At 46.3% G+C, this 21,383-nt stretch overlaps 1 protein-coding gene and 1 pseudogene across 4 annotated transcripts in view; both read left to right on the forward strand.

The window, feature by feature from the left end:
• The window catches only part of RIN2 (Ras and Rab interactor 2), a 219,655-nt gene that overhangs the window by 126,534 nt on the left and 71,738 nt on the right, over window positions 1-21,383 (forward strand). The gene's annotated exons all lie outside the window — the stretch shown is intronic.
• Window positions 14,673-14,918, forward strand: LOC309832353 (short coiled-coil protein-like; annotated as a pseudogene). Its single transcript has one exon. The product of its transcript is annotated as a short coiled-coil protein-like (transcript).

Below are 21,383 nucleotides of genomic sequence, written 5' to 3' on the forward strand. Positions count from 1 at the left end.
ATGTCCTGGCTATTGTAAATAGTGCTGCAATGAACATTGGGGTGCATGTGTCTTTTTGAATTATGGTTTTCTCTGGGTATATGCCCAGTAGTGGGATTGCTGGGGTCATATGGTAGTTCTATTTTTATTTTTTTAAGGAATCTCCATACTGTTCTCCATAGTGGCTGCACCAGTTTACATTCCCACCAATAGTGTAGGAGGGTTCCCTTTTCTCCACACCCTCTCCAGCATTTACTGTTTGTAGATTTTTTTTGATGATGGCCATTCTGACCGGTGTGAGGTGATACCTCATTGTAGTTTTGATTTGCATTTCTCTAATAATTAATGATGTTGAGCATCTTTTCATGTGCCCCTTGGCCATCTGTATGTCTTCTTTGGAGAAATGTCTATTTAGATCTTCTGCCCATTTTTTGATTGGGTTGTTTGCTGTTTTGTTATAGAGCTTCATGAGATGTTTCTATGTTTTGGAGATTAATCCATTGTTGGTCGCTTCATTTGCAAATATTTTCTCCCATTCTGTCGTTTGTCTTTTCATTTCGTTGATGGTTTCCTTTGCTGTGCAAAAACTTTTAATTCGGTCCCATTTTATTTTTGTTTTTATTTTCATTACTCTAGGAGGTGGATCAAAAAGATCTTGCTGCGATCTATGTCAGAGAGTGTTTTGCTAATTCGTCATAATAATATTGCAAAGCATACCTGACATCAGTATTCGGTGTGTCTTTTCCTTCTTCCTAGATGCTTACACCTGGAGAGGCCTTAGAGGAGTGCTGCCCCATAGAAATACAAAGTGAACTGCAGATGTCATTTTAAATGTTCTAGTAGCCACATTTAAGGAAACAAAGGAGCGACATTGATTTTTAATAATATATTTTATTTAACTTAGTATATCTAAAATATTGTCATGTCAACATGTAACAATATAAAAATATTAATTGGATATTTTACATTTTATTTTAGCACCACGCCTTTGAAATCCAGTGTGTATTTTACACCGAGTGCATCTTGATTCAGGCTAGCAGCATTTCAAAGGTTCCACAGCCACACGTGGCATGTGGCTTCCGTATTGGAGAGTGAAGGCTTATGTTTTGTGGACTCTATACCTCCTCCTTTCACAGATAGTGAAACTAAGACCCAGGGAGGTTGGAGTGCCAGGGGCTGGTTATTAGTCCCCAGCAGGGGTGGGAATTGCACCTGGCCTGACTTTCTCATGTGGCACCCCCATCCCACGTAGCCTTCCTGACGGTTCCACTCTGGTCGCTTCACCCTTCTCCAGAGAGATCCCCCAGGAAACTCCATCTGAAGAGGTCATGGGGACAGTGGCCTCTTTCTGGAGCATTGGTTGGCTTTTTTTTTGGACACACATGCATATCTTTCACCATCTGCTCCAAATGCTTCCAGGACACAGGCCGCACACCCTGCACCCCTACCCCCACCCAGGGCCTGACTTTCTAGGAATGCCCTGAACATTTTGGACAGCGGTTCCTGTTCGTGTTTCCAAAAACAGTGGATTTCATGGTTTTAGAGGGTAGTTTCCCAGCACATGTTGGCCATCCATTTCTGATATTAAATGTTGCATGTTAGGCCACAACACGTTCTCACTTGCTTCTGCCTTTTAAACATCGGGAGTGAAATAGATTCCCCCAGGTCCCCTCAACCACGTTATTTCCACAGGCTTACTTGTAACTCTGAGTTTTTATAATTAGGAGGATACCAAGGAAGAAGATGTAGGTTTGAAGGACTCTTGTTTCAATGTATGATTTTCGAAAAATTAAATCATGCAATATAAAATGAACACCTCACACAGTATAAAAGGAACATCTGTCAAAGCTTTATTCAAACCATGCATGAATCCAGGAGGCCAGTGTAAGGCTGGTTCAAATAACACTTGGACAGATGATGTATTTGTAGTTGACTTAAAAAGTCATTCTGTAATGAGTTTGCTAAGTTCAAGTCAAAACTGGTAGTAGTACTACAGGGCAATAAAACTGTGTCCTTTGGGGTAATCTTTTTTTTTTCTGAACCGAAATCTGCAGGCTGACTTGTATCTTCACAGTGCCTGAGTCCTTCATTAACAGCACAAAGTCAAACACAGGTGCACCCCTTAGATAATTAAATAATCTTTAGGTGACCTAGTTAAACAGTGCCAGAGCATGACAATGAAAGGATGTACTCCCTGTGGGTTCTTATTAACATAGAAACTCCCAGGCCCGTCTCATATCCATAAATCAGAACCTCCAAGGGAGGGAACGGAAGCCTCTGGCATTAACAAGGGCCCTGGTGATTCCTGTTTTTGGAGCCACCAGAAGACACCGATTCACCAGGTAAACCTGTCAAGGTGAGATGCCCGAGTCTGTGTCTCTGCATTTGCCTGCATTTTAGGAAGTAATTGACACGTGAAATGTGGTCCCCGGACAGACGGGCAGTGTCGGCATCACCCGGAGTTTGTTACCGAGGCAGCCTCGACTAGTGGTTCTCAAAGTGTGATGCCAGCTCCCCGCGTCAGCTTACCTGGAGACGTCTTAGAAATGCAGGTTCTTGGATTGTGGAATGTGGGAATCAGATGATGGGGTTGGGGCCCGTGGTCTGCGTTTTAACAGGCTCGCCGGGGGGCGTCAGGCTGGAGAATCACTGCTCTATGTCTTAGATTTGAATGACTAAACAGACTGATAGAAAAAAAACATAGAAATGGCTGCATTCTGGGCTTGTCTCCATGTCCCCGTCTGGAAAATGCAGTGACATCACCTTCCCAGTGGAGTTGTGAGCTCACACATGGTACTTTGATGATTGTGCCCACTCACTCTCTACAAGCCTTGGAATAATTGCCACCGTCTGATAAGATCTTCTGTTTTATTCTGTCTGTGCCCTCACCCCACGCCCATGTTTCATTCACTCTCTCAAGAGCGGCTGCACACAGACACTGAGGCACCTGCCCCAGCCCCTGTAAACCAGAAGCCAAATCGCCCACCAGGCCTCCGACACCTGCCCACCGGTGCTCTGATATTCTCTAAGCTGAGGTTCAGAGACGTGGGCTCCTCCCCTCTCCCGGGAAGGCTTGGGGGAGGTTAATTTTTTAACTCTGTTGTTGGTCTACATGGCCGTTAGCCAAAGGAACCGAAGAACAAACAGAAGCAGCATGTCCTTTGCTGGATGCCTGGCATTTTGGCAACAACTACCATCCTGGTGCCACTTCACATGCACAGCCCACCTTCCTCCTTATTCAACTACTTTTAAAAATTTATTCTTAGTTTCACACTCTCCCAGGCCTGTTCCAAGAACTTTCAACCCATTGAGTTATTTAATCCTCACACTATCGTTATGCCCATTTTACAGGTGGGAAAACTGAGACCGGGAGAGGTTACAAAACTTGCCCAGGGTCACACCACTTGTCAATTCTGTGGTGGTTCCCTGGTGACTGTACTTCAACTTGGAAGGAATTTTGTAGAGCTGGGACCTAGCACCCTCGGGGCCTTAAATTGTTGACCTTGTGCCTCGTCCAGTGCTGAAATGAGATACTCCCCCCACACGTCTTTCCAGGTTGCAGCCCCTGTATTGGACGCTGGTTAACTAAGATGTGAGCCTGACTCCACTTTCCCTGCTTGTCACCCCCAGCCTGTCCTCTGCTGGCCACTCACAGATATCCCTTTCGGACGACCGCCTCTCAGAGTTTCCTGCCTCAAAAAGTGGGGATTGTTCTTTCTAAAGACACCCAGGAACACAACCTGCATCAGAGTCAGGGTTTACTAGCTGCTGCAACTGCTGAGAACATACTAGAAGAACCCTCAAGCAGAGGACTCTCAGCAAGAGGGCACCCGGAGGCGCATAGTATAGGATTTGGGCTAATTCTAAGGAATTAGGTTGCAGAGTGGCAAATAAAAATACCGGACACCAGCTGAATTTGAATTTCAGATACAGCATAAGTACATCCTATGCAATATTGGGGACATACTTACATTAAAATAAGTATTCACTGTTTATCTAAAATTCAGATTTAACTGGGCACCCTGTCTTTCATCTGGCAACCCTGAAGGAGGCTTGGAGTGTCATCAGGAAGTGAGGGCAATCCCGTGATTGGGCAGCGCAGTGAGTTTTATCCAGAGGCAGGAGGAATGGAGGGAGTCAAGGCGCCAATGCTAAGAAGCAGCGACGCTGTGTGTCAGAAGAGGGGGCCGTTTAGTCATTTTTGTGGTTTGAGTGTCTGTGTTCTGTCTTGTTTCAGACCTGGCCCCTGGCAGCCTTGTCGAATTGGTGTGTTGACATTCTGTGTGTGTTACTTAAGTTCAGGTGGAAACAGGCCAGTTCTCGTTGAACTTCCCAGTTCGGGGCTTGTTTCCCGAGAAGCTGATGGCTGAAGATGCAGATCCTCCGGGTTCTGGTCCAGGACAGCCAGTCCAGTCTAGGCCGCTGGTTCTCTGGACATACTTTTGGTTGTTATAGCTTGGGTGGGTGTGCAGCTGGCGGGCTTCCTATCACACACAGGCAGCCCCCAGAACAAAGAATCATCTGACCCTAAATTTCCACTGTGCTGAAGTTGAAAACTCCTGGTCTGCAATGTCAATTAGGAAATAACCCATTCCTGGGGTTTCTCTATCTCTGGGGCAGGTCTTCCAGAAGTAAAGAAAGCAAGGAAAGTGTGAGTGTAGTTAGCGCCCACTGTTCTGGCCATTAATAGTAGGTGTTCAGTAAATATGCTGAATGAATGAAAACGCGTGTAATGCATGTATGTGTGTATTACCCATATATCGTTCATTTCTTCAACCTGTATTGATTCAGCACCTATGGTGGCAGGGCCAGCCCTGGGCACTGAGTGTGCGGTGATGGGGAAGCAGATAACGATCAGAGAAACTTGAGCTTGAAGGACAGACAGGTAGGAAGGCCTGAGGGGGGAGGGCTCGTTGAGGAGGTGGTGTTTAAGCTGAACCCTGCAGGAGAGAAAGAGGCAGGGAGAAAATTATTCCCAGACAAGGGGGAAGCACACAAGCCGGGGAGCAGGGCCTGAGACTCTGAAAGAACGGGGTGGCCAGTGTCTGGGTGGTGGGAGACGGGGGTGGGCATGAGGTAAGGGCCCGGTGCGGGGGGAGTAGCCAGGGCCATCGTGCTGACTGGGTGAGGACCTGGGAATCATTCTTAGTGCAGTGAAGTCATGAGCATTTGGGGGAGAGGGAGTGACATGATCCAACACGAGCAGCCCTCGGAAAGCTTGGCAACAGCACCCTGTCTTTAATCCATCAACCAAGAAAACCAGAGTGCAATTCACATCTTCCCTGGCCCCCACCCCTCATAGGGTGCAGAGTGGGCCTCCCACCCAGCACAGCTCAGCTTGCTGGTCAACCCATCCGTGTCCCCGTGCCTGGCCGCTCCCTCCAGAAACATCCCTTCTCCCCTCTCCCAAAATGCCTCCCGAGTCTCCCCATCACCTCCGGTTCACTCTGCCTCACCCTCCACCTTCTCATCTTTATTGCGCATGTCATCTTGGCCCGTCTGGAGCCGTGGACTTCGTGTTTTCCTTCTCTGAACCTTCTCAGAATCGGCCCTGGGAACGCTGAACCAGAGCCACTTGAAGGCAAGGCGTTTAGGAATGTTGTGAGGTCTCGGTGTGTATTTGTTGCTCAGGCCCGCCCCAGAGTTTTTGAAATAACTTCTCTACCTGAAATATGCGGAGTAGACCGGAGGGCAGACACCCAGGCAACCGGACAGTCACTTAGGGCAGAGTCAGCAAACTGCCACGCTCAGGCCAGACCCGGCCAGCACCTGTCTCCATGGTGGGGACACAGACACACCTGGTCACTGAGGTGCTGTGCACGGCTGCTTCCATCCCACGGTGGTGGAACCAAGTTGCTCCAGAGACCATACGGCCTCTGGAGCTTAACATATTGACCCTCTGGCCCTCTGTAGGAAGAGTTTGCTGAGCCCTGACTTGGGAGATAATTGCATTTTGAAACTGAATTCTCAAAGGCAATCTGAGTGTGGGTAGCAGCGCCTCCAGTTTACAGATGAACACATGACAGGGCCACTAAGGGCCTGGTCTCCAAGGGCGTGGCCCATGCGCTTTCCCGAACCACATTCTCTGCCTCCTATAGATCATCAGAAGTAGCCAGAGTGAATATACCAGAGCTCTCGACCCCTGGTGCCTACAGGGGCCAGGCGCATAACCTAAACCAGTCGAGCCCTCCCAGGTGCAAGTTGGTAATTGAGCACTGACCTTTGGCCTCAGTATTGGCGAACAGTAGGGAGTGGTGGGGACTGAGGCAAACCAGAAGCAGATATCCCGTATAAAGAGGTCAGCATCACCACGGCCCAGAGTTTTTCAGTTTCAAGAAGCTAGAAACCTAGATTTTTATGGAAACCTCCTGATTTTTTTGTAGGAAACATCATATGTTTAAATGCTGAAACCATTTTAGTTATAAAAGACGGGACAAGCCCACGTGGGGCGAGTCAGACAAAACATAGCTGAGTGTGTCCTGAGGCCTCCAAGGACCTCTGATATATGACATCCACGTTGGAGGGACTGTCAAAGCCGTCCTCGGGAAGGGCGGGTCCCTAACGAGATGCCAGGCAGCTGGGAGTTGCCCTGGGCTCTAACCAGGGGAGCTTCCGTACCAGCCTTTAGCCCTGGCTTCTGGGCAAGCCTTCAGCTGGGCATGAGAGCAGCTTCAGACTCCACTTATCCGCAGAGGAAAGGAAATGCCCAGGAGCCAAAAAGGAGACAGATGCAGGAAGGCTGAGCTCAGGATGTCCTGGGGAGCCCCAGGGTCTGAGATGAAGCTGGTAAGTTCATCCTGGGGACAGCCAACAGGAGCTTCCCAGGGGTGCACATGTGAGCCTTCTCCACTGTAGCAAAGCCCAGTATTACCTTCAGTGCCTCAAAGATGTGCATCCTTACACAAAAGAAAAGACTCGTGGGAAGGTCATGGCTCTACAGGTCTAAGAACCCTGTCTGCCAAGCCCTGTTGCTCCGTTACCACCTGCTTGATGTGGGACAAACTGTCCAAACCTCAGTTTCCTCATCTGTGAAATAGGGTTACGAAAAGCCCCAGACCTATCACACCAGGATGATGTGAGCATTAAATAAATGACATGATGGGTGGTACCCATTAAGTGGTAGCTGCCATTGGCTGAAGCTGGTTGACAAAGCATATTTCTTTACCTGTCCTGTGACACGTGACGTGGATGTCCTGAGACTTCCCCAGTTAGGACAGCTTCTGTCTGTCCTTCACCCGTCACATCCATAGAGCTACCGCCTCAAGGCCTGACAAGACTCATCTAAGAAGCGTCACGTTACGTTCTGTCCATAAGAGCTTCAGAAAGACTTTGGACATCAGAGAGAGGGGGAGACTAACCCACTGGTAACTAGAATCATGGTGCGGAAGGAATCTCTCATCGCGGGGCATACAAGTGAATGAGAGTTGGGGATAATTCGAGGAGCGCAAAGACATCATCATTTATAACTAAGGCTTCAAGTTCAAAAGTTCAGAGTTTTTCAGAATCAGACTGGAGAGAGAGAAATGACTGCCAGGCCGAAGAAGGTAACGCTTCATTTCCATTCGGAGAGATTCGTGGTCATTTGATGAGCATCTCCTGTTTGAAGGAGCTGTATTTCGGGCTTGAGTGGCGGAATAATATCCCCACAGGGAACACTAGGCCTGCTCTCAAGTTTTTGCTAGTAATCTACTAAAGGACGTAAAACACCTGTCCCCAGTGCAGCCCATTTCATAATCTCCCCCCGAGCCCCCCTCCCTGTCTCCTTCACCCCTGCCACTCGCCCTACGGTGCTTTCCTGCCCTACCCCAAGACCACACTAAATGCCTTTAGAGTTTCCCAAAGCCTGAAAAATTCTGTCCCACCACCACCATTTGTATATAATTTAAAATATTTTTTTATCTTTCCCACGTGGCACGCAAGTTAACTATATGATGAAATTAAAATGCTTCCTTCCTGGAAACGTTTGACAGCCAAGTGCTGGGCTCAGCCGCCTCCACCCACCACCGGCTGGGGCTCTTACGGCCACAGATGTGCAGGCACCTTCCCTATGCTGGTTCCCATTCATCCCCCCACCAAGTGATCATCACCCCTTTTACAGATGAGAAGACTGAGGCTCAGGGAGGTTACGGTCTTCCCCCACGGGTCCCCCAGGCGGCAGGAGCCCAAGCTGGCCTTCCAACCGGGGCTGTGTGGTTCTGGGGCTCATCAGGAAGCTCGGCGGGTCTGCCTGGGGACCCCTGAACCTTGGCTCGCCAGGGGACTAAGCAGGAGCCCCGGTGAAGGGGCTCAGCTCGGTGTGGTCAGGGTGCCCAGGGGCCATGGCACAACCAGGCCTTGGAGCCCAGTGGCCTGTGCAGGAAGAGGTGTGTCGGCCACACTTCCTCTGACTAGGGGTCCAAGCATACTTAGACGCAGATTTTGAGGGTGAGGAACAGAGCTGCCTGAACTTTCCAAAGCAGAGATTTCCCAGCAAGAAGAGTGTGCAAAGTGAGCTTTGAAGATGAGCTGGGAGAAATTAGGGAAGTGATTCCCGGCAGCCTGTTTTGTTTTTTGGGTTTTTTTCATCTTTACTGGCATATGATTGCTTTACAGTGTTGTGTTAGTTTCTGCTGTATAACAAAGTGAATCAGCTATACATATACATATATCCCCATATCCCCTCCCTCCTGCGTCTCCCTCCCACCCTCCCTATCCCACCCCTCTAGGGGGTCACAAAGCACCGAGCTGAGCTCCCTGTGCTATGCGGCTGCTTCCCACTAGCTAGCTATTTTACATTTGGTAGTGTATATATGTCAGTGCTACTCTCTCACTTCGTCCCAGCTTCCCCTTACCCCCTGTGTCCTCAAGTCCATTCTCTACATCTGGCAGCCTGGTTTTCATTCTTAAGTACGTTGTTTTAATTCCCCCCCACGCCGCCCCGGGGGTAGGGGGTGAGGGTTTTGAGTGATATCATTTCAAATTTACAGCAGAGTTGTGACAATGGCACAGAGGATTCTTTGTATTATATACTATCATGTATGCTATATAATATCACATATACATGCTATACAATTTCAAATCTCCATATAAAGTTGCAAAAAGAGTTCAAGGGCCTTCCGTATGCTCACAGAAGTCATCTGGCCATAGACAAGTTTCTTGTCTGAACCAAAATGCTCAGATCCAAAACCAGGCTAGAGCTTTCGGGCATCGCTTGTAGGCACCAAAGGAAGGCATGTGGGGTTGGACCCAGCTCTCTAGCTCCGGCCCCGACCTCAGGCCTGCAGGTCGATGCACCTGTTGTAAGATCAGCTCTTCCCTCCTGGAGGGTCTCAGCCCAGCCGCCTGGTTCCAGGAGGCTTGTCCAGCATTGGGAAGATTCCCAGTATCCTGGGCTGGGCTGGTCACTCCTAACCATCTTGGTGTGTGAACATCAGGCTGTTCTCCATCCTGAGTGTTTGTTGTCATCAGGAGACAGGAGACGCCGAGGTGTAGGAACACATGGCCGCGGGGGCTGCATTTTATCCCGGCATCAAGAGGCCCTGGGTCCGTAGGTGTGGAATCGATGGACAGGCTCTCCAGAGGTCACATCTCGGACCCTCTGGGGCTTCGCTTCAGACGACCGTTACCTTCTTAGGGGACCCCAGGGTTTAGAAGCTGGAGCAGGGCCATTGTAGCTTATTTCCTCCAAAGACAGTCCCTGTAGCATAGATCTGTAAAAAAGACAAAACAAAAAACTCTGAAGCCCTGTTTTCTGACTTTTGTGGATTCTGGTTTTTAACTGTGGTAAAACATACCTAAAATTTACCGTTTTAACCATATTTAAGTGTGCATTTCTGTTGCCTTAAGTACATTCACATTATTGTGCCCCCGTCCCAACCATCCATCTTCAGAACCTTTACATCTTCCCAAACTGAAACTCCGTACCCATGAAACACTCACTTCTCCTTCCTTTCTCCCCCCCAGCCCCTGGCAGCCACCATTCTACTGCCTGTCTCTATGAACTTGATTATACTCTAGGAACCTCACATCCGTGGAATCGTACAATGTTTGTCCTTTTGTGACTGGCTTATTTCACTCAGCATCATGTCCTCCAGGTTCACCCATGATGGAGCATGTATCAGAATTTCCTTCCTTTTTAAGGCAGAACAGTATTTGATTATGTGTATAAACCGCATCTTGTTTATCCATTCATCTGTTGATGAACATGTGGGCTGCTTCCCCCTTCCACCTATTGTGAGTAATGCAGCTATGAACGTGGGATGGATTCTGCTTCTAAAAGTTTTTTTTTTTGTGGTATGCGGGCCTCTCACTGTTGTGGCCTCTCCTGTTGCGGAGCACAGGCTCCGGACGCGCAGACTCAGCGGCCATGGCTCACGGGCCCAGCCGCTCCGCGGCATGTGGGATCTTCCCGGTCCGGGGCACGAACCCGCGTCCCCTGCGTCGGCAGGCGGACTCTCAACCACTGCACCACCAGGGAAGCCCCTCTAAAAGTTTTTAGTTCTCTTGCCCTGAGTACGGACATTAAAACGTCTCTAATAGAGGAACATCACCCACAAGGTACATGAGCATGTGTGTTGTGGGGAGTGTGTGCTACGGCTGAAGTTAAGCCTGAGTCTCTTGCAAAATGCAGCTCCTGGTGTCTGCCCGCTGGGGCGGGGGCCATGCAGTCTGCTCGGTGAGCAGAGGGGCGGCACTGTGACTTAGGACCAATTAAAGTTGTCCAAGTCACTACCGGCTGTGGCCACTCACCAGGCATGTGTTTCCTGTTACTTTTCTCTGTCTTACCTTTCCGGTCACATTGTAAGCCTTTTTAGGGACAGGGACAATGTCTTCTACATCTTTCAGTGTCCATTGAGCCCAGTTCCCCAAAGGTGGCCGATCTTCAATAAATGTGTGTTGACAGTGGCTCTCATTCCAAATCTGCTATCTCCCCGTGCTGTGCATGGACATCTTTGGTGTCCGGATATGCCAAATATGTACTTTCCCACCATCAGAAGGACTTTTCAACAGCTGTTCTCGTGTTTGCAGCTGAGCAGCTGAATTAAATTAGTGAATGGAAGTCTTAAAACAATTCGAGTTGATTAACCTATATATATATACATATATATTGGTTTTGTCCTCAGGGCTCTTGGACCCCTAGAACCTTGTTCCACGTCAGCCGAGGAGTTTGTTGAAATGCAGAATCTCAGGCCCTACCCCAGACCTAGGAACCAAGACCTGCGTTTTTGACAGGATCCCCAAGTGATGCGCGTGTGCATCCCAGTTTGGGAAATACTAGTCTGGGGAATATTATTCTGCTAGTTTCATTCTGAATGATAAAGAGGGTTGAAACCCTCTTTATCAAACTTGTCCTGTTTGTGTAGAGGAGAGACGAGGCCAAGCTAGCGCTGGAACGCTGTGCCCCGTTCTGGTCACTTTACGTAAGCAGAGTTGCAGGAATAGTCCCGCGTATACCTGTTACCTGGGAACGTTAGGGAGGGACCAAGGCACCCAGCTGCCTCAGGTAGAGGAGGTAACCTGAGAGGCCTTGCTCTGAATTTATAGCGAAAAGAACCACACTGGTTGGGGTCCCCAGACGCAGGTTCAAAGACAGGTTATGAACACCAGCAGTCTGTTTGGGAGGTGACCACCAGAAGCTCAGGTCGGGGCATAGGGAGGTGAGACAGAGAAGGGAGAACAGCCACTGGGGCTCAGTCCCGCTGGGGGCCTTGGGGAGACTGTATAGTGAGCATCAGAACTGTCCCTCCTGGGTGAGGGGAAGCTGGGGTATCCGTGCATGGAGCCCCTCCTGCTCTGACCTCATCCGCCCACAGAGCATCTACAGCCTTGGGCAGAGGCGTCCACGTGCTTGCAGTGGAGCCTGAGGGAGCAGCGACCCCGGGAGGTACGGGCGGGGTGCTGCCTGTATCCCATCTGAAGTTCTGGGGTGCCTCGGCCGACATCTACATCAGAGCTCCAGGTCCTGATTAGAAACAAAGCGTTTGCATTTTAGTCAGTTTCAAAGCCTCAATGATTCATTGCCTGCCAGTTACTAATCATCTTCACAAGACTGAAAATGACCAGACTTTACATTGTCTTACAATCCAAAGTCCCTTTTCATAATCCCTCTGCTTTCTTCCTTCCCTAAATTAAATATATGTGCTCAGAGGATGTTGTCATACTCAACTTACAGAAAAAAACATTTTTGATGATCGATTCTAAATTTTTCATCTTCATGTTGCAAGTTGGAGATTCATGTCTCCTCTCCTGTTACTTTCCCCTTGAATCCTTACTCCATTTCTCTTTTTAAAAAAAAAAATTAAAATTGAAATTCCAAATACGGCAGTTACTATTCCTAGGGGCCATGTCAGCATCTCCTCAAGTCAGCATTTCCTTAAGAGTTTCTGTAGAACACTGCTCCTCGGAAAGTGTCCTCAACAGAGTCTTAACGATCAGAAGGGCTTATAAGGGGAATCTAAAAAACTAATAAGACACATGAACTTATTTATAAAACAGAAACAGACTCACAGACTTAGAGAATGAACTTACGGTTACCAGTGGGGGGAGAGTTGGGGGATGGATAGATTGAGAGTTTGAGATTGATATATACACACCACTATATATAAAATAGATAACTAATAAGGACCTACTGTATAGCACAGGGAACTCTACTCAGTACTCTGTAATGGACTATATGAGAAAATATCTAAAAAAAGAGAGGATATATGTATATGTATAACTCACTCACTTTGCTGTACACCTGAAACTAACAAAACATTGTTAATCAACTATACTCCAATATAAAATAAAAATTAAAAGAAAAAAAAAGATCAAGAAGGCTGTGGAATCCTACACACTCTGTTCTCTTCCTGGAGACCCTCACTTACACCGGCTTCTTAAAAGGTTCTGAGGAGTCCACGTGAACTTGTTTAATTGAATGTTTAACCCAGTTTCATTGGCTATTTCCAATGTTACTGGAGCAGTAACTCTTGTTTTGAAATCATGCCTGTTCACATCCCACACTGCTAGTGTTGGGTGAAAACATTTGAAGAAATGCCACTTGAAACACTCCCAGTGCATTTGAAATTAGTAGCACTGGGGTGGGCTGAGCAGAGACAGTGGGCACAGGAAAATTACAGCTCCGAGTTTGCACTGCTTTTTGTAGCTAGGAAAAAAAAAGAGAGAGAGAAAACTTCCTTACGTGTAACTGAGGTTTTGGAATGAGGAGTGACTCTGATTCCATGCTGAAGTTAACCCCTGGCCTGTAATTGAGTAGACTTGTCAAAAAAAAAAGGGGGGCTGTGTGGGTGAGGTACAGCTCTGAGTGTCAACCTGGCCTCGAGGGGAGAGGAACATAATTCATTAGCTCAGGCCATGACAAGTGGCAGAGCATCCCATTTCCTTAGTTTTATCAAGGCCTGCACCAACCAAGTGGTATATTGCTGGTACTTCCATTTGGCAACTTTGAGCACCTACTGGCCGACTATCATATTGCCAAACCCAGGAGCTCTGAAGACTGATCTAACTGCTAGGCTGTTAACTCCAGGCTCTGTATGAATTCCACCCGTTGAACTGTTCTTTTACTTCTCTTTTTCCCAAAGAAGATAGCTATTTTTCCTATGGAAAAAAAAAGCTATTGCAGAAAAAATTCTTAACGTAAAGAAGAACGAGAATATCACCTATATTGTACCCTCTTTAATTGCACCACCTGGAAATGAGCCCTGTGAGAATCTTGATGCTGATGAGTACAGAATTTTGCTTTCTCTGTTTGTAATTCTAGTGTATTATATTAATCCATAGATAAATATATTACATAAATGGGCTCAGAGAATACATACAACTTTTTTTCCCACTGAATAACAGGTCTCTGTATGTATATACTGACATATCAATAAACATATATATGTGTATGTATATATATGACAGAATCACCATTTTAAGGGTTGTGTAATATTCCAGTACCTTGCTGTACCACGCTTTTAAGGAGGCCACTGTTATTAGACACTTAGTCCTTTTTCTATTGTTCATGATTATAAATGATGTTCCCAAGAACCTTCTTTAACATATACCTGACTGCTTCTTTGGATCAATTCCTAGAATTGGAAATGCTGAATTCGATAGTTTGCATACTGAGTTGCAGATATATACATTCAGATTGACTTCCAGAAAGAGGGAGTCATTATTTCTCCACCAGGGCTTATTGAAAGCCCTGTGCAGGCAGCTGCTCGGTAGGAAGCTGGAGGTGGTAAAAAGGGAAGTGAATGTGACTTAGATATTTATGCCACTGCATTCCGGAAAGGCTAAGGGGGGCAGCTGGCCGTCACCAAGAGTTTGAGCCAGAAGAGGCGTTAGAAATCCATTGATGTATTGAATGCTTGAGGAAACTGAAGTCCAGAGAGGTTAAGCGACCCACACCCCTCACCCTATACACACACAGGGCCAAGGACCCACAGTCGTCAAGTCTCTCAGAATGGATAGACGTGAAAAACATAATTCTCATACAAATACGTAGTGAGCGTGTGTCAGAGATTGATTTAACTCATTAAGGAGAAAATCAACAAGTTATTAGAGCCAATCATAGATGGCAGAGACTAGCAAATAAAGAGTGGGCCAGTTGGTCCAAGTGTCCAGACCTGAGTTATCCTCTGGGTCCCTCCCCCTGCCGGTGCCTCAAACGGCAGACCATTCACCAAGGATTTTGTATCCAAAGCCCAGAAGTTTTGTTACTGAAGGTAATGAATGCTGACATGGATGCAGTCGATGCTGAAAATCAGGTGGAACTGGAGGAAAAAACATGACTTATTAATCAAGTGTTGGAACTCCAACACACACTTGAAGATCTCTCTGCAAGAGTAGATGCAGTTAAGGAAGAAAATCTGAAGCTAAAATCAGAAAACCAAGTTCTTGGACAGTAGATAGAAAACCTCATGTCAGCTTCTAGTGTTTTTCAAACAACTGACACAAAAAGCCAAAGAAAATAAGGGATTGATATCCCTTATGTCTTATGGAATTGCTGCTGACCTTTTTTTCTTTAAAACTTGGATAGATTGCAATAGTTATAGTACTTTTGTTTGTGGCTTCACTGAGTACTTACGAAGATAATGTCAGATCTAAGCAAAATTAAGAGCATAACAGGAGACTTCCATGAGTTTGTGTATTATGTTAGTCTACAAAAATGTGCAGACGTATTGTAGAGACTTTATAATTAGAAATGCATATATTTGTGAAACTTGAAAATGAATGTTATATCAAATTTGCTTTGATCTATAGGTTTAGCATTGTCTTTTATTATAGGCATAGTTAGAGACACAAGAAGATAACCACCGTGTTGTGAAAAAGTGACCAAAATCATGTACTGAACGCACAGCTTTATACACCCTGTCCACCATCGTGTGTCTCTTCTCCATTTGCTTTCTTCCCATTTTCCTTCCCCTAAGGAAAAAATTGGTTTCACATTTGTAAAAAGTAATTTTAGTTAATCATCTAAGAGAGTAGCCCGAACTCTGTTGAAACTTAACCAAAGTAAGATACTTTCTCAGTTTAGGGCTTATTTGTTATATTTAGTAATAAGATAAGATAGTTGGTTTCTGTTTAATCAATTGAAAACGGGGGCTATAAGGATGAAGATTTTTCTTTGAAACTGAATTATCATATTGGGAAGATTTGTCATTAAAAACTTCCTTTGCACAAAATAATCCACTTGATATCTGAAAAGACGAGCTCTGGTTGTGTGTGTGTTTGAAATAGAAAATTTTGAGGAAAACAGAAATAGGGTAGGAGAAGTATTCAATACTTGGTAAGTACTTGTAACCAAGTACTTGGTAAGTACTTGTTTTTAGTCCAGATTTGTGGTATCTCTGGCACAGATTAGATTTGGGGGGGAATATATAAGAAAATGGATTAAGTTTGGCTAACCTTATGTAACCACACCTAGAAGGGAATAAAGTTTGGTCTCAGGTTTATTTGCAGTAGCCAGATGATCAACTTTGCAAAGTCCCTTAAAAGTGTTTCAGTATCAGAATCATGAATAAAATGGGAGAGTTTTACATGTATACGAACTGATGCTTTCTCAGTATTTTATCTACTTCTCCCAGAATTTTCTGTAAACCCAGCTACTGGTTTGCAGAGTTTTAGTCATTTAACAGTTTTTTAAAATTTAGTTAGTAAAAAAAAAAAAAAAAAAAATTAGTTTGTAGATTCCATTTGGTAAAGAAATCAGTATCAGAAGTAATGTTAAAATATTAAATAGGAAGAGAGATCCACTAATATAGTTTATGGTTATTAAATTTAGGCTAATCATAGAATAATCTTAATGTTCGTATTGGTGTAAGATCTGATGACTTTAGCTGTATGAATATATGATAGTCATACTGCAAACATTTTGCATCCCTTTGTGACCTAATTTTCAAACATTTAAAGTTTTCAAACATTTAAAGTTGTGTTGCCGTTATGCTTTGCTGTTTAATAAAAAGCTGTTTCAAAAAACTAAATAAATAAATAAAGAGCGGACAGAAGTATTTTATCTTGAACCAGCTTTAACATCTGCCACTGGCCAGCTTCGTGTATCTAACTTTGCAAAGTTAGATATGGGCTTGATATTGCCAATATGCAACCATTTTTTGCACTTCCAACACTGCAATTTTATATAATTCAGCCTAACACAAAACTGGCTCAACGTGGACAGGGCAATAAAACCAAAACCTTTGGGGTTATCTTTTCTGCCAAACAAATATCATTTGCACCGTATCAATCTTCCATAAGTTCTGCATCTGACTTTACAGAATCTGAGCCTTCATCCAAAGAAAAGAGTTGAGGGAATTCCTGGCTGTTCAGTGGTTAGGACTCTGCGCTCTCACTGCCGGGGTCCCGGGTTCAATCCCTGGTCGGGGAACTAAGATCCCGCAAGCCATGCGATTCAGACAGAAAAATAAAAAAAAGAAGAGTTGAACAAAATGTGATCCCAGGCGACCCTTAGGCAGGCTTGTTAGATGGTGCCCAACTAGGACTTTGAAGGGAACTTTTGAAGCGGGCCTCTCACTGCTGTGGCCTCTCCCGTTGCGGAGCACAGGCTCCGGACGCGCAGGCTCAGCGGCCATGGCTCACGGGCCCAGCCGCTCCGCGGCATGTGGGATCTTCCCGGACCGGGGCACGAACCTGCGTCCCCTGCATCGGCAGGCGGACTCTCAACCACTGCGCCACCAGGGAAACCCTGAAGGGAGCTTTTTCACTTCAAGTTTTGCATAGTTTTCTTAACTGTAGGAACAACTTTTGTGGCTGAACCGGTGAGTGGGTGGGCAAGGCTGATTGTAGTGGTGAACCTACCCACATTGGGATTCCTCTGAATGCTCGAAGGCTGAAAGGGCAGCACATTCGGGCTTTAGCTCTAGTTTCCCATGCGATCGGCCTCCCAGTTTCCTTTTTCCCAGGACCTGAGCAGAGATGCCTGCTCGCTGTGTGGGAATCTGCTCTGGCCAGTGTTCCAGCCTCTGACTTTGTGGAACACCTCTCGGGAGACTGTCACACCTGGAGGGGGTGCCAGCTGGAGCCCAGGAAGCTGGAAGGCTGGCTGGTCATCCGACCGCACCCGTTTTGTAAGTTCCAGGATGTTAGTCACACGCAGCACGTTTGTTACTAAGAAGACAGCAAAACAAGGCACTAACAATCAACCAACACAACCTCAGGCCCTTCCACTTGAGCTCCATGAAGACAATTGACAGCGCATTTCGATTCTAAGATGTACTGATTTTCAAACTTTACCATCTCTGAAGTTATTTGTATCCTATAGTCAAGGGTGTGTTATAACTGGCAGATCTTTTTTTTTTCTTGATGGTGTCTTATAATGATACTATCTTAAATTTGATGGAGCACATTGTATGTCTTTCTTCTCTATTGTTGACCTAGAGTACTCTATATATGTTTCTTTTTTTTGCTTATTTTCCCCCGGCTTTATTGAGATATAATTGACATCCAGCACTGTTCAGCATAATGATCTGACTTGCATACATCATGAAATGATGATCACACGAAGTTGAATGAACATCCATCATCTCATATAGATACAAAAGAAAAGAAAAAGAAAAAAGATTTTTTTTCCTTGTGATGAGAACTCTTAGGATTTACTCTCTTACATTACATCCCAGTACTTACTTATCTTATAACTGAAAGTTTATACCTTTTGACCACCTTCATCCAATTTCCCCTCCCCAACCCTCCACTCCCACCTCTGGTAACCACAAATCTGATCTCTTTTTCTATCAGTTTGTTTGTTTTTGAAGTATAATTGAGCTACAAGACTAAGTTAATTTCTGGTGCACAACATGGTGATTCAGTATTTCTGTACGTTACAAAATGATCACCACTGTAAACATTTCTTTAAAATCTTTTTAAAATATGCAAAATCAAGACTTCAGACACAAATGCTGAAGCCAGGGCTGTAGAAACATTAGTGCCAACTCTTAGAAAGAGCTTTGTGCTTCTGTCGGTTAGCTTATTATTTCACCTTAAAACACAAAGCCACGGGCAGTGATATGGCGATATCTGTGACATCTGAGGTCATTGAAGAATCTAACGCAACACTGGCCTCAGACAACTGACAGAGTAAACCAGGACCTCAGCCAAATGACTGTTTCAAGGTACACCACACTGGCTGCTTCCATGTTTCGTATGTAGAACTACAGACACTCTGTGTATCTTTATTTTTTAATCAATTTATTTATTTAATTTATTTATTTTTGGCTGCGTTGGGTCTTTGTTGCTGCGCACAGGCTTTTTCTAGTTGTGGTGAGCGAGGGCTACTCTTCGTTGCGGTGCGCGCGCTTCTCATTGCGGTGGCTTCTCTTGTTGCGGAGCACGGGTTCTAGAGCGCAGGCTTCAGTAGTTGTGGCTCACTGGCTTAGTTGCTCCACGGCATGTGGGATCTTCCTGGACCAGGGCTCAAACCCGTGTCCCCTGCATTGGCAGGCGGATTCTTAACCACTGTGCCACCAGGGAAGCCCCACTCTGTATCTTAAAAAAAATTTTTTTTTTCCAATGTAACTAAATTTAAAGTTATATCAGTGTTTGCTGTGGAGGATCATTTCAAATATGGTTAAACTAACAGACAGCTTTGGGCTGGGCCTCTAGAAGTGACACCGATTTATTCCCCATATTTGGGCCTCCCCATGTTTGGTGGCAAGTGTCTGGCAGGGTAGAGCCAGTGTGGGTCTCTCTTACAAGTCGACAGAAGCAGTTTACAATTGAGTCATTAAAGAGGCCGTGTTTTAAAGCCAAAGGCTTCCGCTCAGTGAGCGCTTAATCATGGCTCAGAAGAGAGCTCTGCGCTCTGCATGTGCAACCACATCGGTGTGTTTGCTGGTGAATAATGGAAAACTCTTAAGCGGCACCTTTGCAGTGGCTGCCGCAATGTCAGCTACTTCCCCATGGTGTCCAGCTGAGGCTCTAATGGTCGGGCTGGAGCGCCACCCAATCTGTGTCCTGATTTACCCCTGGTCTAGAAGGAAATGAACAGGGAAGTTACCAAGAGGAAGGCGGAAGAGGGGAGAGCACCCATTCATTCAACAACTCCTGGGCCCCGGACTTTGCTGAGTTCAGAGGTCTCCACAGAGCAGAAGGACACCGTTGCTGCTGTACAGAATTTACATCCAGGTGGCAGCCATTCGAGAGAGCCTCTGGCTCCAGGAGGGTCCCAGGTGCAGGACCATCAACCTCAAGTGGTGAAAGAGGGCGGCCAAGTGGGAAGGTTGAGGGCATCTTGGGTCAGTATCTCCAGAAACAAACCCAGAGCTAAAGATTTTCATGAAAGTGGCTTATCAAGAAGTGCTCCCGAGAGAAACTCATAGCGGAGTGGGGCAGAGAAGGTCAGCAAGGGTCCAAGTTCAAGCACAGTCCCCTGAGGGTAACTTTGGCTCCATCTTAAAGGAACAGAGGTGAGGGATCTGGAGTATTTACACCCCAGCGCCCATCAGTCAGTGGTCCAGAACTGACTCTGAGGGCCCTTCTGGGTCTCTGTGCACCAGACAAATCAGGTTCCGTCCTCCGACAAGGGACTTGGGGCTGGCCGTGGAGGGCCAGTTCCCTTCCCCTGAAGGCATTGGGGAAGCACCTAACGTGTCTGGCAGAAGCACCAGTCTCGGGGGAGGCCACTGTGCAGCAGGGCTCTTCAGATGTGGGGAAGGCCCAAGAGGCTAAGCGCTACCGAAGCCTGGTCCCTCGATGAGGTCCTGCAAGGAGTACCAGTGCACGTAAGGGGCACCAGTACTGATTGGGTCTCCCCGAATTTCAAATATTTCTACCCGTTCAAAGTACATCCATGCTGGACTTCCCTGGTGGCTCAGTGGTTAAGAATCTGCCTGCGAATACAGAGGACATGGCTTCGAGACCTGGTCTGGGGAAGATCCCACATGCTGCAGAGCAACTAAGTCTGTGCACCATAACTACTGAGCCCACGAGCCACAACTACTGAAGCCCCCACACCTAGAGCCCGTGCTCTGCAACAAGAGAGAAGCCCGTGCGCCACAACGAAGACCCAACGCAGCCAAAGATAAATAAATTTATTTTAAAAAAACAAAAACAAAGTACATCCATGCTTATCAGGCCCCTAACAAGCCCTGTGGAATTCAGGTGCCGGGAGGACATAGCACGTGGAGGGCTCCCTCATGGGCATTGTCGCAGGACCTGCGTCCCCAGCAGATGCAATCAGCCAGCACATACTGCATCCTTAACCCCAGCCCATACTTCTGGCACGCCTGAAACCAGACTCTCACTTTTCTGTCCTCCAACGGTGGTGGTGTACATCGCTAAGCCCTCTCCCCACGGGCAAACACTAAAGGTGCCCGTCTGCTGCGGACTTGGCCTGCAGCACCTCCTGGGACTCTTAAACAGCCCTGAGAAGCAGGCCTCAGAGTGTCCTCAGTTCGTGGATGAGAACATTTAAGGGGTCAAATTATTTCCTCAAGGATGCCTTGCTTGAATTAGCAGAGCCAAAGGAATTTGAAGCTGGGCCTTTAGCCAAAATTCTGCTTTTAAATATTCAGTTATTCACTTGTGTTTGTTTCTTCTAAATACTGCTATTTACTGCTTTGTGCTAAAAACAGAAAGTTACTCGTGTCGAACCATTCACTTAACCCAGAGGACGGGGAGGGGTGGGTTGCTCGTCAGCTTTTCCTCTGTGTGAGTGTGTTGGAGATAGGCTGTATTTTTTTTAATTACAAAGGAGAAAGTGGAATAAAAAGGTAGTGTGTGTTATTTTTTGGTAAATGGGAAGGTTCTGATTGTGGTTAAGGGGCCGTTTTGGATCAGCAGGGCTAGTAGGGACTGTGGCATAAATACTGTGGCAGTTTGCTTTCCATTTGGAATGAAAAATCCAGGGCAGAGCTCATGCCTTGTGGGCCACCCCCAGCCTTTGGGCAGATTGAGGAAAAGCAGCCTTCTGGGCACATTCTTTGGTC

Source organism: Grampus griseus (assembly GCF_964374135.1).
Source record: "Grampus griseus genome assembly, chromosome: 14".
In the NCBI taxonomy this organism is placed as follows: domain Eukaryota; kingdom Metazoa; phylum Chordata; class Mammalia; order Artiodactyla; family Delphinidae; genus Grampus; species Grampus griseus.